The 17,394-nt window shown below is 42.3% G+C and overlaps 1 long non-coding RNA gene across 1 annotated transcript; it reads left to right on the top strand.

Annotated features, from left to right (window-relative positions):
• Positions 1–12,617: 12,617 nt before the first annotated feature.
• Positions 12,618–15,639, top strand: LOC307070081. The gene is made up of 3 exons (XR_013811528.1): positions 12,618–12,738; positions 13,665–13,753; positions 15,255–15,639. It is a non-coding gene; the product is annotated as an uncharacterized lncRNA (long non-coding RNA).
• The last annotated feature ends 1,755 nt before the right edge of the window (positions 15,640–17,394 follow it).

Genomic DNA, 17,394 nt, shown 5'->3' with positions numbered 1-17,394 from the left:
AAGATTAAACGGTTCATTTCGAAGCGATACATGGATCCTGCTGTCTGTATGAGAACTGAATAACATGCACAGTGGCCAAGCACCTACAGACTTTGAAAGAAGTGACCTGATGGTTCACTGATCATGATACACATCTGTTATATCCCTGGTGATTTGTGGAGTTAAGAACTAGCTGTGAAGTTTGTACTTTATGCCCTTCCTCACAGTTAATATGGCAGTAACTGAAATTTGATGGTTTTGTTGGGGTCCTGGGATTATTTAACTAAATCATGGTAACTGAAATTCATGCATGGGCGAACCGTTCAGAGCGAGGGCTGCTTGTGCAGCATACATTTGGTAATGTTCCATTGCAAGAAACAAATACCTACAAGAATGTAAAATAGGATGAGAAATCAAATTCTTGTTATGAGGAAGTCTGTCCCTAAGCAGAACATGAAACTGAGATATCATAAAGAAGAAGGAGAGTTGATTTGACTTCATAAAAATTAAAGAATTCTGCACAGCAAAAGGCAACCCAAACATAAAGATAACTGACAAACAGGGAAACATAATATAAATATTTGACCATGGATTTGGCCAACATTTCCTTTTCTTCACAATGGTATGAGGAGGGGAACTCTCAGTGAGGCAGACCTCATGAATCAATAGAGGAGAGGTTAGACTAAAGTCCTCATATGGTGTGGATTTAATTTTATGGAATGCAAAGTACCTGCCAACAGACAATGGAGTATTACCAGTCTTATCCAGATCCTTGGCAATGCAAGTAGAGAAACCTTGAGTAACTAGATGATAGATGAATCTCTTTTCTGTTCTAAAAGAGGAGGAGAACAATGAACAGAATGTCTGTTTCTCCAGGGCAGAAATCCAATATTGTCTCTGTAGCACTGAGCTTTGCAAAACATGGAAACGCACAGTCTTTAGCAAATCACTCTTAAACAATCAAGGGGGAAAGAAATGGAAAGGCTAATGAATGTGCCAATTACCTTTGTAGCCCTGACTGTTGAAAATAGTGGTGATGGGAAATATGTGATGCCACGTATGTGAAACTCAAAGAGCACAGCGATTCAAATGGAGTAGAGTAGGGAAGAATGCATCTGATAACCCACCCAAGGTGAATTATTTATAGTCTCGACTGGGAAATGTTGACTAAGAAATGAGAGGATACAGGCAAGAGCAGCTCCTGCCTAAATACGTCCAATACTCCTAAGGAATCCCGCGGACGACTGTGTCAGAGCGGAGCTGACGAAGGGAGTAGAGTAAGCTCAGAGATCATGCCCTTGTCAGATAGCATACGGAGAGCATTACTGATTCTCAGCAAATCATTACTGATCCTCAGAAAAATGCACTGTGACTGTGTCTAAAACTTGACTGGAATTTTCCATAGATGTGTGATACTGGATTTGGGTTTGCAGCTGCACTTGCCAAATCACCTTTGCAAAGCACAGTAGGTCACAGCCAGGGGAGCAAAGGCTGCTCTGCTCTTTCTCAAGCAGAAAAGGATTTTAGACGTGCCCAGTTGTGTCCCACCAAAGATGGGGATAGCAGATTACGAATTAGTGATTAGTACAGTATCTGTGATCCCTGGGCTAATTTCCGTCTTGAAGCTGGGATATAAAGACTCAGGTGTTGGGTGATGAGCCACAAGCCCTCTGAACAGGTGCGTAATCAGGACTGGATAGGATGAATTCAGGCCTGGGCATCTGGCATCTGGTACCAGCCCTTTTTTTGGCAGGTTGCCTTTAGACATGTCCCTGACACCTTTGCGTCTGTAGCTTTTCGATCTTGTTGTCTGGTTGTTTAAATACCTAAAATGGTGCTAACACTATTTGGTGGCATATTTTATTTTAAAAAACCTTCCATTACTCCGTGCACATCAAACAGTAAATGCTTTCTCTTAGTAAACCTGCATAACAATTTTCTGAACTCTTCTGCTCTGGGCAAGAGTCACAGATACACCAGGTAAATAAAGTGAAAGATGAGACAGTACATAGTGTTTTATTCAACTGGCTCTTGATACCTAAGTGTGACTCTTAACCAAGGATTATGCAGTAGTTAAGGACACAGATGAAAGTTGTTTAGAGTGTGTCCTAAAGTCTCACTGGTAGAATTTAAATCTCTACGCTGGAAGTTGTAGACCCGAGACAGATTGCTTCCCTAAACTTCATTTCCTGCATCTGAGAAAGATAATAGTATCTACCTTGTAGTAGACTGAATAATACCATTGCCCCCAAATGTCCACATTCTAATCCCCAGAACCTGTGAATGTCACCTTAAATGGCAGAAGGGATTTTGCCAATGGGATGAAAGTAAGGGTCTTGGGATGGGGAGATTTTCCTGGACTACCTGGATGGGCTGAAATGTAACCACTGGTGTTCTCATGGGAGAGAGGCAGAGGGAATGTTTACTCCGAAGAGAATGTGATGATGAAGTGGGGGTTGGATTGATGTGGCCAGAAGTCAAGGAATGCTGGCAAGGAAACAGATTCTCCCTAGAGCCTCTGGAAGGAGGATGGATGGGCCTGTCGACTCCTAGTTTCAGCCCAGGGAAACTGGTTTTGGACCTCTGTCTTCCAGAACCATAAGAAAATAAGTGTGTTTTGTTTTACGCAAGCTCATTTGTAGTAATTTGTTCCAGCAGCCATAGGGAACTAATGCGTAGCTCTAGGAACTATTTCTCCAATTAAAATGTGTGACTGGAAACACACTTAGTGGCATGTCTGACACACAGTAGTTATGCTATCGTAGGTTGTTCTTGGAAACTGGAGCCGTGGTTTTGAGGGATCATCAAAACCAGTACAATGGTTGCCATGTTTCTCCTTGTTCATCCTGGTGACAAACCTTTAGAGAGAGCTTCATCCTTTCCCACAGGAACCCCACTCCTGTTACTTAGAGGGAAGAAGTTATGTCTCACTTAAGGCACCTTCTTCTTTTCCTTTCTACTTTTTTTTTCATTAATCTTCATCCAAGTGGCCTTTCTAAATTTTAAAGAAAACAAAACCATTTCTCAGTGGATTCAGATACTACCCCAAGTTAATATACCCACCAAGTTCTTGTTCTTCCGGGTCACATCACTAGAAATTTCTTTTTTTTTTTTTTTTTTTTTTTTTTTTTTTTTTTTTTTTTTCTTTTTTTTTTTTTATTTTTTGCTTTATCACAAATTTAATCAGTTATATGTATACATATGTTCCCATATCCCCTCCCTTTTGCGTCTCCCTCCCACCCTCCCTATCCCACCCCTCCAGGCGGTCACAAAGCACCGAGCTGATCTCCCTGTGCTATGCGGCTGCTTCCCACTAGCTATCTACCTTACGTTTGGTAGTGTATATATGTCCATGCCGCTCTTTCACTTTGTCACAGCTTACCCTTCCCCCTCCCCATATCCTCAAGTCCATTCTCTAGTAGGTCTGTGTCTTTATTCCTGTCTTACCCCTATGTTCTTCATGACCTTTTTTTTTCTTAAATTCCATATATATGTGTCAGCATACAGTATTTGTCTTTCTCTTTCTGACTTACTTCACTCTGTATGACAGACTCTAGGTCCATCCACCTCATTACAAATAGTTCAATTTCATTTCTTTTTATGGCTGAGTAATATTCCATTGTATGTATGTGCCACATCTTCTTTACCCATTCATCCAATGATGGACACTTAGGTTGTTTCCATCTCCGGGCTATTGTAAATAGGGCTGCTATGAACATTTTGGTACATGTCTCTTTTTGAATTATGGTTTTCTCAGGGTATATGCCCAGTAGTGGGATTGCAGGGTCATATGGTAGTTCTATTTGTAGTTTTTTAAGGAACCTCCATACCGTTCTCCATAGTGGCTGTACCAATTCACATTCCCACCAGCAGTGCAAGAGTGTTCCCTTTTTTCCACACCCTCTCCAGCATTTATTGTTTCTAGATTTTTTGATGATGGCCATTCTGACTGGTGTGAGATGATATCTCATTGTAGTTTTGATTTGCATTTCTCTAATTAGTAAAGATGTTGAGCATCCTTTCATGTGTTTGTTGGCAGTCTGTATATCTTCTGTGGAGAAATGTCTATTTAGGTCTTCTGCCCATTTTTGGATTGGGTTGTTTGTTTTTTTGTTATTGAGCTGCATGAGCTGCTTATAAATTTTGGAGATTAATCCTTTGTCAGTTGCTTCATTTGCAAATATTTTCTCCCATTCTGAGGGTTGTCTTTTGGTCTTGTTTATGGTTTCCTTTGCTGTGCAAAAGCTTTTAAGTTTCATTAGGTCCCATGTGTTTATTTTTGTCTTTATTTCCATTTCTCTAGGAGGTGGGTCAAAAAGGATCTTGCTGTGATTTATGTCATAGAGTGTTCTGCCTATGTTTTCCTCTAAGAGTTTGATAGTGTCTGGCCTTACATTTAGGTCTTTAATCCATTTTGAGCTTATTTTTGTGTATGGTGTTAGGGAGTGATCGAATCTCATACTTTTACATGTCCCTGTCCAGTTTTCCCAACACCACTTATTGAAGAGACTGTCCTTTCTCCACTGTACATTCCTGCCTCCTTTATCAAAGATAAGGTGACCATATGTCCGTGGGTTTATCTCTGGGCTTTCTATCCTGTTCCATTGATCTATCTTTCTGTTTCTGTGCCAGTACCATACTGTCTTGATTACTGCAGCTTTGTAGTATAGTCTGAAGTCAGGGAGCCTGATTCCTCCAGCTCCATTTTTCGTTCTCAAGATTGCTTTGGCTATTCGGGGTCTTTTGTGTTTCCATACAAATTGTGAAATTTTTTGTTCTAGTTCTGTGAAAAATGCCAGTGGTATTTTGATAGGGATTGCATTGAATCTGTAGATTGCTTTGGGTAGTAGAGTCATTTTCACAATGTTGATTCTTCCAATCCAAGAACATGGTACATCTCTCCATCTATTTGTATCATCTTTAATTTCTTTCATCAGTGTCTTATAATTTTCTGCATACAGGTCTTTTGTCTCCTTAGGTAGGTTTATTCCTAGATATTTTATTCTTTTTGTTGCAATGGTAAATGGGAGTGTTTCCTTGATTTCACTTTCAGATTTTTCATCATTAGTATATAGGAATGCCAGAGATTTCTGTGCATTAATTTTGTATCCTGCAACTTTACCAAATTCATTGATTAGCTCTAGTAGTTTTCTGGTAGCATCTTTAGGATTCTCTATGTATAGTATCATGTCATCTGCAAACAGTGACAGCTTTACTTCTTCTTTTCCAATTTGGATTCCTTTTATTTGCTTTTCTTCTCTGATTGCTGTGGCTAAAACTTCCAAAACTATGTTGAATAAGAGTGGTGAGAGTGGGCAACCTTGTCTTGTTCCTGATCTTAGTGGAAATGGTTTCAGTTTTTCACCATTGAGGACGATGCTGGCTGTGGGTTTGTCATATATGGCCTTTATTATGTTGAGGAAAGTTCCCTCTATGCCTACTTTCTGCAGGGTTTTTATCATGAATGGGTGTTGAATTTTGTCGAAAGCTTTCTCTGCATCTATTGAGATGATCATATGGTTTTTCTCCTTCAATTTGTTAATATGGTGTATCACGTTGATTGATTTGCGTATATTGAAGAATCCTTGCATTCCTGGGATAAACCCCACTTGATCATGGTGTATGATCCTTTTAATGTGCTGTTGGATTCTGTTTGCTAGTATTTTGTTGAGGATTTTTGCATCTATGTTCATCAGTGATATTGGCCTGTAGTTTTCTTTCTTTGTGACATCCTTGTCTGGTTTTGGTATCAAGGTGATGGTGGCCTCGTAGAATGAGTTTGGGAGTGTTCCTCCCTCTGCTATATTTTGGAAGAGTTTGAGAAGGATAGGCGTTAGCTCTTCTCTAAATGCTTGATAGAATTCGCCTGTGAAGCCATCTGGTCCTGGGCTTTTGTTTGTTGGAAGATTTTTTATCACAGTTTCAATTTCAGTGCTTGTGATTGGTCTGTTCATATGTTCTATTTCTTCCTGATTCAGTCTTGGCAGGTTGTGCATTTCTAAGAATTTGTCCATTTCTTCCAGGTTGTCCATTTTATTGGCATAGAGTTGCTTATAGTAATCTCTCACGATCTTTTGTATTTCTGCAGTGTCAGTTGTTACTTCTCCTTTTTCATTTCTAATTCTATTGATTTGAGTCTTCTCCCTTTTTTTCTTGATGAGTCTGGCTAATGGTTTATCAATTTTGTTTATCTTCTCAAAGAACCAGCTTTTAGTTTTATTGATCTTTGCTATTGTTTCCTTCATTTCTTTTTCATTTATTTCTGATCTGATTTTTATGATTTCTTTCCTTCTGCTAACTTTGGGATGTTTTTGTTCTTCTTTCTCTAATTGCTTTAGGTGCAAGGTTAGGTTGTTTAGTCGAGATATTTCCTGTTTCTTAAGGTGGGATTGTATTGCTATAAACTTCCCTCTTAGAACTGCTTTTGCTGCATCCCATAGGTTTTGGGTCGTCGTGTCTCCATTGTCATTTGTTTCTAGGTATTTTTTTATTTCCTCTTTGATTTCTTCAGTGATCACTTCGTTATTAAGTAATGTATTGTTTAGCCTCCATGTGTTTGTATTTTTTATAGCTCTTTTCCTGTAATTGATATCTAGTCTCATAGCATTGTGGTCGGAAAAGATACTTGATACAATTTCAATTTTCTTAAATTTACCAAGGCTTGATTTGTGACCCAAGATATGATCTATCCTGGAGAATGTTCCATGAGCACTTGAGAAAAATGTGTATTCTGTTGTTTTTGGATGGAATGTCCTATAAATATCAATTAAGTCCATCTTGTTTAATGTATCATTTAAAGCTTGTGTTTCCTTATTTATTTTCATTTTGGATGATCTGTCCATTGGTGAAAGTGGGGTGTTAAAGTCCCCTACTATGATTGTGTTACTGTCGATTTCTCCTTTTATGGCTGTTAGTGTTTGCCTTATGTATTGAGGTGCTCCTATGTTGGGTGCATAAATATTTACAATTGTTATATCTTCTTCTTGGATCGATCCCTTGATCATTATGTAGTGTCCTTCTTTGTCTCTTCTAGTAGTCTTTATTTTAAAGTCTATTTTGTCTGATATGAGAATTGCTACTCCAGCTTTCTTTTGGTTTCCATTTGCATGGAATATCTTTTTCCATCCCCTTACTTTCAGTCTGTATGTGTCTCTAGGTCTGAAGTGGGTCTCTTGTAGACAGCATATATATGGGTCTTGTTTTTGTATCCATTCAGCCAATCTGTGTCTTTTGGTGGGAGCGTTTAGTCCATTTACATTTAAGGTAATTATCGATATGTATGTTCCTATTCCCATTTTCTTAATTGTTTTGGGTTCGTTATTGTAGGTCTTTTCCTTCTGTTGTGTTTCTTGCCTAGAGAAGTTCCTTTAGCATTTGTTGTAAAGCTGGTTTGGTGGTGCTGAACTCTCTCAGCTTTTGCTTGTCTGTAAAGGTTTTAATTTCTCCATCAAATCTGAATGAGATCCTTGCTGGGTAGAGTAATCTTGGTTGCAGGTTTCTCTCCTTCATCACTTTAATTATGTCCTGCCACTCCCTTCTGGCTTGTAGAGTTTCTGCTGAGAGATCAGCTGTTATCCTGATGGGGATTCCCTTGTGTGTTATTTGTTGTTTTTGCCTTGCTGCTTTTAATATGATTTCTTTGTGTTTAATTTTTGACAGTTTGATTAATATGTGTCTTGGCGTATTTCTCCTTGGATTTATTCTGTATGGGACTCTCTGTGCTTCTTGGACTTGATTAACTATTTCCTTTCCCATATTAGGGAAGTTTTCAACTATAATCTCTTCAAATATTTTCTCAGTCCCTTTCTTTTTCTCTTCTTCTTCTGGAACCCCTATAATTCGAATGTTGGTGCGTTTAATGTTGTCCCAGAGGTCTCTGATATGGTCCTCTGTTCTTTTCATTCTTTTCTCTTTATTTTGCTCTGCATTAGTTATTTCCACTATTTTATCTTCCACCTCACTTATCCGTTCTTCTGCCTCAGTTATTCTGCTATTGATCCCATCTAGAGTATTTTTCATTTCATTTATTGTGTTTTTAATCGATGCTTGATTCATCTTTAGTTCTACTAGGTCCTTGTTAACTGTTTCTTGCATTTTGTCTATTCTATTTCCAAGATTTTGGATCATCTTTACTATCATTATTCTGAATTCTTTTTCAGATAGACTGCCTATTACCTCTTCATTTGTTAGGTCTGGTGGGTTTTTATCTTGCTCCTTCTCCTGCTGTGTGTTTTTCTGTCTTCTCATTTTGCTTATGTTACTGTGTTTGGGGTCTCCTTTTTGCCGGCTGCAGGTTCGTAGTTCCTGTTGTTTTTGGTGTCTGTCCCCAGTGGCTAAGGTTGGTTTAGTGGGTTGTGTAGGTTTCCTGGTCGAGGGGACTAGTGCCTGTGTTCTGGTGGATGAGGCTGGATCTTGTCTTTCTGGTGGGCAGGTCCACGTCTGGTGGTGTGTTTTGGGGTGTCTGCAGACTTTTTATGATTTTAGGCCACCTCTCTGCTAATGGGTGGCGTTGTGTTCCTGTCTTGCTAGTTGTTTGGCATAGGGTGTCCAGCACTGTAGCTTGCTGGTCGTTGAGTGAAGCTGGGTGCTGGTGTTGAGATGGAGATCTCTGGAAGATTTTCGCCGTTTGATATTATGTGGAGCTGGGAGGTCTCTTGTGGACCAGTGTCCTGAAGTTGGCTCTCCCACCTCAGAGGCACAGTACTGACTCCTGGCTCCTCAATTTGGGATGATTTGTTGTCTATTCATGTATTCCACAGATGCAGGGTACATCAAGTTGATTGTGGAGCTTTAATCCGCTGCTTCTGAGGCTGCTGGGAGAGGTTTCCCTTTCTCTTCTTTGTTCTCACAGCTCCCGGGTCTCAGCTTTGGATTTGGCCCCGCCTCTGCGTGTAGGTCGCCGGAGGGCGTCTGTTCTTCGCTCAGACAGGAAAGGGTTAAAGGAGCAGCCTCTTCGGGAACTCTGGCTCACTCAGGCCGGGCGGGAGGGAGGGGCACGGAGTGCGGGGCGAGCCTGCAGCGGCAGAGGTCGGCGTGACGTTGCACCAGCCCGAGGCGCGCCGTGCGTTCTCCCAGGGAAGCCGCCCCTGGATCCCGGGACCCCGGCAGTGGCGGGCTGCTCAGGCTCCCGGAAGGGCGGTGTGGACAGTGACCTGCGCTCGCACACGGGCCTCTTGGCGGCGGCAGCAGCAGCCCCAGCGTCCCACGCCCGTCACTGGGCTCCGCGCTTTCAGTCGCGACTCGCGCCCGTCTGTGGAGCCCCTTTAAGCAGCGCTCTTAATCCCCTCTCCTCGCGCAGCAGGAAACCAAGAGGGAAGAACAAGTCTCTTGCCTCTTCGGCAGCTCCAGAGTTCTCCCGGACTCCCTCCCGGCCAGCTGTGGCACACTAGCCCCCTTCAGGCTGAGTTCTCGCCGCCAGCCCCAGTCCTCTCCCTGCGCTCTGACCGAAGCCCGAGCCTCAGCTTCCAGCGCCGCCCGCCCCGGCGGGCGAGCAGACAAGCCTCTCGGGCTGGTGAGTGCCGCTCGGCACCGATCCTCTGTGCGGGAATCTCTCCGCTTTGCCCTACCCAGGTATGTGGGGAGTTTCTTGCCTTTTGGGAGGTCTGGGGTCTTCTGCCAGCGTTCAGTAGGTGTTCTGTAGGAGTTGTTCCACGTGTAGCTGTATTTCTGGTGTATCCGTGAGGAGGAAGGTGATCTCCGCGTCTTACTCTTCCGCCATCTTACCCGGAAGTCACTAGAAATTTCTGAGCCTAAATCCTCTTTAGTTTCTAGGATCACTCATTTTCTCATTTCTCCCTTCTCCTTTTAGTTCAGTCTTGTCAATTTCGTCCCTTCCCTAAACACAACTTATAATAAGGTGACACAGCAAAGTGATGAAAGTCTAGACGGTCTGGTTTTAATCCTGGGTTTTTGCCACCTACTTATTGTGTGGCATTAGACAAGCTTTTCAACCTCTCTGGGCCTCAGTTTCCTCCAAAAAAGGTGAATATTACGAATAATACCTACCTATAGGGTTGCCATTATGAGGATTAAGTGAGTTAATATTTGCAAAGCACTTAGAATAGTACTTGTTATAGTCCAAGCACTACAGTTGTGCTTATTAATAATAAATGCAATTCCAAGAGTATAACTTACTCAACTTTCTGTCATAACTTTGAGATATTTATTTGGTGTAATCAATAAGATCGTGTTTCAAGGGAAACAGAAAAGTATTTTTGAGCGATTGTCCACGTGGCTAGCTTAGATATTTCACCACAGTCAGTGTTTCCAAGTGTCTATACAACAGCCTGGGCGAGCCCTGTAGCAAACTAGAAATTGATGGAGCTCGTGTTTTGAGCTTTATCTCAATGTCCCCCCCAACCCCAACCAATCCCCATATCTTTAGACATAAACTTTCATTTGTCCTCTGTCTTGTGAAAACCTACTTCTAAGAAAGTCTCTGATCCTTCAACTTAGCGTGAATTTAAGACAAAAGTACTATTTACCTCAGAGAGACAACTTTTCAAGAGTGGTTTTGTTTGGTTCGGTTTTTCTGTCTCTCCCAGCTCCTCAGCACTGGACAAATCCAGGAGGTGCGTATTATGGCTCTACCACTTAGCACCTGTGGGATTCTCCGAGCCTCGGTTTTCCTACCTGGGAGGGGCATCTGAAAACCATCTGGATTTCAACCAGTACTCCAGGTAATTCTGAGGCAGGTAGTCCTTATTCCATATTGAGCCAAATACTGGTTTAGGCCATCAGTGAGATCTCACCAAGGGTCTCATGTATCTTGTAAGATTAAGAATTTTGTATGGCACTACTTCAGGCTAAAACTCTGGTCAGTAATAAGCAGGGTATTTTCCCTGCATGTGTCTCTCAAGAATTAGAGAAAGTTCCTGTCCTGGGACTGCTGAGAGGACCACGCCCAGGTCTGTCTCAGGTAAAGTGTGAACTGCTGGTCAGGCAGCCTCACTACATCACATCAACCTGGGTTCACGGCAGTGACTGGCTCAGGGAGGGCCTGGGCAGTCTCATAACAGTCAAGGGCTGTTTCTGGATCTCTAAAAGGAAAATATTTAGGACAAGAAAGACATGCATCCGTGAGTCTGAAATTCTCAAATCTTCCCCAAGCCACCTCCTAATTCTTGAGAGACATATGCAGGGAAAATACCTGCTTATTACTAATCAGAGTTTTAGCCTGAAGTGCCTTAAAAATTTTTAATCTTCCAAGATACATGAGGCCCCCTTGGTGAAATCTCACTGATGGCCTAGAGCAGTATTTGGCTCAATATGGAATAAGGACTACCTGCCTCATAATAACCTGGAGTGCCAGTTGAAATCCAGATGGTTAGCTCTCCCACAAAGCAAGGAAATTAGGATGATGGGGCCAGAATTATGCATTTTCCATAATTAGTAATTAGTCATTATTTCTGGCCTAGCCTAAAAGCAAGTTGGTCCCCTTTCTTTTAAGATCTTATCCTTACTTTGGTCTTACAGCTTCCAAACTGAGAGGAGAGGGAGAAGCATTCTGGCAAAGGATGGGACCCAGCCAAGGAAACGATACTGAATTTGAAAATTAAAAAAATAATTTATTATGGGCAAATAGTGCAGGGAGGAAAAAAAGAAGGTGGGTGAAATTTTAGGAGAAGTAATGAAATCTTGTGAGAAGGTAGTAGTTGAAGTAAAAAGCAAACTAAAATATAGCATGAGTTTAAATAATTGATAACGACAGACGTAGGGGTGCCATACCTAGAGAGAAGAAAATACAGTCCTACCATTCTCTTGTCCCCAGGACTGAGCAGAACTTAAATAGTTAATATAACTTCTTGGTTTTCAACCCTTGTTGTCAACCTGTAGATAAAACACAGGAATCTTTGCTGTGATTGCATAAGAAAATGTGAATGTGATCCGCACAGACAAATGAAACAAACATGGTATTGACAGAAGGTGAGTTGTACAACTGTAGAGGAAAGACAGAGAGCTGTGGGTGCGCAAATAGTCTCATGCAGAAAGAAAATGATGAGATTAGGGGGAAAGTTGATACCATCAGAAAGTTGATAGTATAGCTCATATTTCTGGAGAGCTTCTGCATGTTGGATACTAAAGACTGCAAATGCCTTATTATTATTTGCATCGTCATGAGCAACTCCGTGTGATGGGTATCATCTATTTCCTTGGTTTACTGGTGAGGAAACAGAGGCCCAGAAAGGTTATATAAATTACTCAGGATTGCAGAGCTAATTAACTGAGGAAGAAAGCTTCCAAGCCAGGTGGTCCGTGTCCAGATCCAGTGCTTTTAGCTACTATGCTACCACTTCTCCCATCAATAAAGCTAGGAAAACTACATGAAGTTACAAAAGAGAAGTAGTATGAGTAATGACATGAATATGATGTATTGGAAAAGAAGAGTGATGAGTAGTAATGGGGGTAGGAGTTTATCTTCCTCCTTCACGTTAGGGTGTTAAAATGGATCTAAAATGGATATAGCAGGATAAACATAATGTTTAGAATTATGGGGGTGACATTGAAGTAGTGAAAACCTGTCTCTGGAGAGGGGAACTGGGGTTAGACGGGTTGAATTTCAGTATTATTTGAGTTGCTATCATGTTCATGTATTATTTTCATAAAAATACTTTTATTATTTATTTAGAAATAACTTCCCTGGTAATATTGCCAGGCACCACAGACAGAAGGTGTGGAACTATTAGAAGCAACCTGGATATCAACCCTGCTTCTGGGAGGCAGTTCTGACTACAAGGGCAGGAGATTCTCTGAAGCCAGGTAGCAGGAGTTTTTTTGTTTTTTGTTTTAACATCTTTATTGGAGTATAGTTGCTTTACAGTGGTGTGTTAGTTTCTGTTGTATAACAAAGTGAATCAGCTATACATATACATATATCCCCATATCCCCTCCTTCTTGCGTCTCCCTCCCACCCTCCCTATCCCACCCCTCTAGGTGGTCAGAAAACCCTGAGCTGATGTCCCTGTGCTATGTGGCTGCTTCCCACTAGCTATCTATTTTACATTTGGTAGTGTATATATGTCCATGCCACTCTCTCACTTTGTCCCAGCTTCCCCTTCCCCCTCCCCGTGTCCTCAAGTCCATTCTCTACGTCTGCATCTTTATTCCTGTCCTGCCCCAGCAATCCCACTACTGGGCATATGCCCTGAGAAAACCATAATTCAAAAAGAGTCATGTACCAATATGTTCATTGCAGCTCTATTTACAATAGCCGGGACATGGAAGCAACCTAAGTGTCCATCGACAGATGAATGGATAAGGAAGATGTAGCACATATATACAATGGAATATTACTGAACCTTAAAAAGAAATGAAATTGAGTTATTTGTAGTGAGGTGGATGGACCTAGAGTCTGTCATATAGAGTGAAGTAAGTCAGAAAGAGAAAAACAAATACCGTATGCTAACAGGTATATATGGAATCTCAAAAAAGAAAACAAACAAAAAAGGTTCGGGAGCAGGAGTTTTGATCCTCTGGAACCGTAACAAACAACTCAGAGTAAATGAATCAGGCGCCTGGGTGCCTGGAGGAGTCTGGAAGCCTCTCTGTGATGGTGTTCTTTGTTTTTACAGGTCTAATCTCATAAATGTTGCACTAGGCTCAGTGCTGTGCATTTTTAGGCTGAGTTATATTTTTCCACGTGTGTACTTCATAAAAGTAAGCACTTTTATGCTCCCTTTAAAAAGGGGATCTCCCAGCTGAATTGCCAAGTGAAAGCTTTCTAAGGAATTCATTAAGCATACAGATATGTGCAGTATCTCCATCTGTCATTGAAGTGAGTATGAATGTATGTATGTATATCTGTCTATCTATCTGTTTATCTGTCTATCATCTATCAATCATTATCTCCCTGTTTACCTATCTGTATCAGTCTGCTTAGGCTGCTATAACAAAATATCATAGACTGAGTGGTTTAAACAACAGAAGTGTCACACAGTTCTAGAGTCTGGGAAGTCCAAGATCAAGGCAAATCCAGTTCCTGGTGAGTCCTCCTTTTTTGGCTTGTAGAGGGCCACATTCTTGCTGTCTCTTCACATGGTGGAGAGGGAAAACTCTGGTGTGTCTTCCTCTTCTTATAAGAGCTAATCACATCATGGCAGCTTCATCCTCATGACCTCTTCTAAACCTAATTACCTCCTAAAGGCCCCACCTCCTAATTCCATCATACATAAGGGGATAGGGTTTCAACATATGAATTTGGTGGGTGGGTGGGCACAGAAATTCAGTCCTTAACTCTGTTTATCTATCTGTGTATCTATCTGGGAATCTATCTATCTATCTATGTATCTATCTTTGTCTCTCTCTCTCTCTCTCTCTCTCTCTCGCTCTCTCTTGCTCTCGCTCTCCTCGCTCTCGCTATCTCTCTATCAGCTCTCTATCTATGTATCTATGTGTCTATCTATCTTTGTATCTATCTCTCTCTCTCTCTATCTCTCTACCATCTCTCTATCTATGTATCTATCTATCTTTGTATCTATCTATATCTACCTGTCTATCCATCTATCCTTATGTAAAGAACAGTAACAATGGCTTATATGTCACTTCCCTACATTATTTTATCCTTCCAAAACTCTTGAGAGGTCAATAGGCCACAGGAAAAAGCACTGAGTCCACTTAAACACTTGAAGGTTGAATTAACTGTTTGTGATCACTCAATCAGTAAATGGTGTGCATGGAATTCCACACACATCTTCTCTGTCCTCCTTTCCTCCTTCCCTCCCTCCTACTTGCTGACTCTATTCCAGCCACATTATTTACTAACTCTTCCCTGAGGACACTGGCATCCTTCCTCTGGGCCTTGCAGAGGTTATTCCCATGATCTGGAATGCTTTTCCCTCAGATGTCTGACTCATCTGCCTCTCTCTAGACTGTTCAGATTCCACCTTCCCAATAAGACATATCCTGTCTACCGTTTAAGTTGAAAGGCTTGCTTCACTCTGCCCACAATCTCATCTCAGCATATACTGCTTAATCTCCATAGCATTTATTACTGGCGGACCTACCAGGTAATGCACATGGGTTTCTGTTCTCCCCTCCACAGACTCAGGAATTTTGCCATTATGAAACCTAGTGGAGGCCCAGCAGAACTTTAGGGTCAGCCAGAACTGGGCACAATTATAACTCTTGTGATATGATATTTTAGTGGGTTAGCTCAGAGCCAAGCCAGTTATTAAAGAGGATCTTTTCTGCTATTTTAAGCAGCTTGGTACATTTGAGGTCAACTTAAATTTTCCATAATTACAGAGCAGGTACGAACTCTTCCTTTGTTTCTCCAGACACATGAACCTGGATGCCAAATCCATCCTCTCTGGGTGTAGTGGGAATGTATGAAGATGACTGGCCTAAGTCTCAATTGAATAAAAAGATGCCCCAAAAGACATTTCAGCATTATCGAAGAGTACAATCATAAAGTGTGGTTCCTTATCACACATCAGGGATTATCTAGCCTCCAGTGTGGGTTTTTTTTTTTTTTGCAGTAAAAATGTGTCATTTTATATTTTAAATTTGCATTATGAAAATAAGTCTGTACACGAAGTAATGCGTATTGAATGAATATGAATCATGTAAATTTGGTCATGGCATTTAAAGTTGGCCTTGGCTTTGAATTATTTTTAAATTCATAGAAAATATTGAACTTCTAATAAAATAAATAAAACATTTTAATAATTGATATTAATAATCAACTTCAAAATTTCTTTGTCTGCATTTTCTGTTCAATTTTAAAAGAGAAGTCGCTTTCAGTAGTGTTCCAAAGTGAGTGATCGCACCTTCTATGATATGAAAAGAGATCCGATTGCCATTAGCTGTTCTTAAGTGCTGAACATAACTGAGAGAAATTTTAACAAGACACTCTCTGTCACTGGCAGGAAATGCATCTCCGTCCTTTGCGGGGGCAGTCCCGAGCTCGTGTTTTAATGGACGCAAATGCAAACCGTGGTTCTCACGTGACTTTCTGAAGAGCCCCCGCATCAGGCCCAGGTACCTTGAGTGGACTAAGTCTCACTTTACGGCAGTGGCATCAGATGGTGGCTACAGAAGGTTGCCGACGTCCCTGTGTGCTCTTACAGGCTCTGCAGACCGGGGGACGAAAGGACCAAGGAACTGTGCCCTCAGGAATCCCAAGTGACTGGAGGGACACAGCGTCAGGGCCCCAGGCAGTGTCGCCCACTATTCAGGAGGTGGGCGGAGGCTCCGCAGCTTCAGTTCGTCCAGTCCCTTCCAGTATTTAAAATTGTTGTCAAGATGCTGCATTAACTCAGGCAGGTCTACAAAGGTGTCCCAAGCAACAAACATGTCTGTGATGAAATAGTCAATGAAAGAGACTTGGGATTTGGGGATGCTGCAGGTATTTCTGTCAAAAACTGGCATCACCACAGGCAAGTCCTGTCGCTTCTCTTCATCAGTCTGAGAAAAACATTCTTCTGAGATACGTGCGGCCCACTCGATGCCCTTTTCCAGCATGTTCCCAAATGCTGGGATGGTGCCTGCCCCTCCTACTGCAGCAGCCTTGCCGTGGTAGGTAGATGGCAGGTTGTCTGGCCCAAAGTAGGAAGAGAAGTGGTGCTGGGTGCCCCACTTAGTCCTGCCCGAAAGTTAAGTGGTCTGGATGCCTCTGAATGAGTGAGGCCTGGGGCTGACACACCAACTCCAAGGCTCCCACCGGCCGTAGGGGTTGCAGGTCACATGAACAGTGGGCCCGGTGTGGTGTAGGCAAAGAACGAGCTACCGTCCCAGTACTGGGCATCCTGGTGGCAACTCCAAAGCCAGTAGCAATGGACACAGCCCTGGGGAGAATGCCTGGGTTGTCGCCAAAGGCCCGCTGCGTGTTGCTGGTGGTGGCGAATAGGGAAGAGGGCAAAGCTGACTGCAGGAGGCTGACTCGCGGTGGCTAGGCTGCAGGAGCGGCTAGGACTTCATCTTGTGCTGAGGCTGCTGGGTTTTCCAATAGAAAATACTCGTTAGGCCTCTGCCCATCATTGTGCCCCAGTTTGGCCTGAGACGGGAGACCTGGGTGCGAGGAAGCTTGAAGTGTTGGGCTATCTGTTGGTCGCATTGCAGGTAAATGTGTCGAGGCATAGACTGAGGCTACCAATGGGTGGTGTGTTCCCAGACTAGGAACAGCCCAGTGAAATGGCTGTTAGTTCTGCCAGGAGACAGGGGCAGATTGGAAAATGACAGCTTGGGAAGGAGGTGTGGTGTCCATAGGCTCACTGGCAGAGCTTCTGCCTGCTGAAGCCGTAAGTGGGGGGCTGGGAAAACAGGGGCCGAATGGAAAATGACAGCCTGAGAAGGAGGTCTGTTTTCCATAGGTTCAGTGTCAGAGCTTCTGCATACTGAATCCGTAAGTGTGGGGCTGATGAAAATAGGAGCCGAGTGGAAAATGACAGACTGGAAGGAGGTGTGGTGTCCATAGCT

This window comes from Hyperoodon ampullatus (assembly GCF_949752795.1).
Source record: "Hyperoodon ampullatus genome assembly, contig: scaffold_539, whole genome shotgun sequence".
Lineage (NCBI taxonomy): Eukaryota > Metazoa > Chordata > Mammalia > Artiodactyla > Ziphiidae > Hyperoodon > Hyperoodon ampullatus.
Note: the sequence above shows the minus strand (reverse complement) of the source record. Positions and strands in the feature narration are given on the sequence as shown.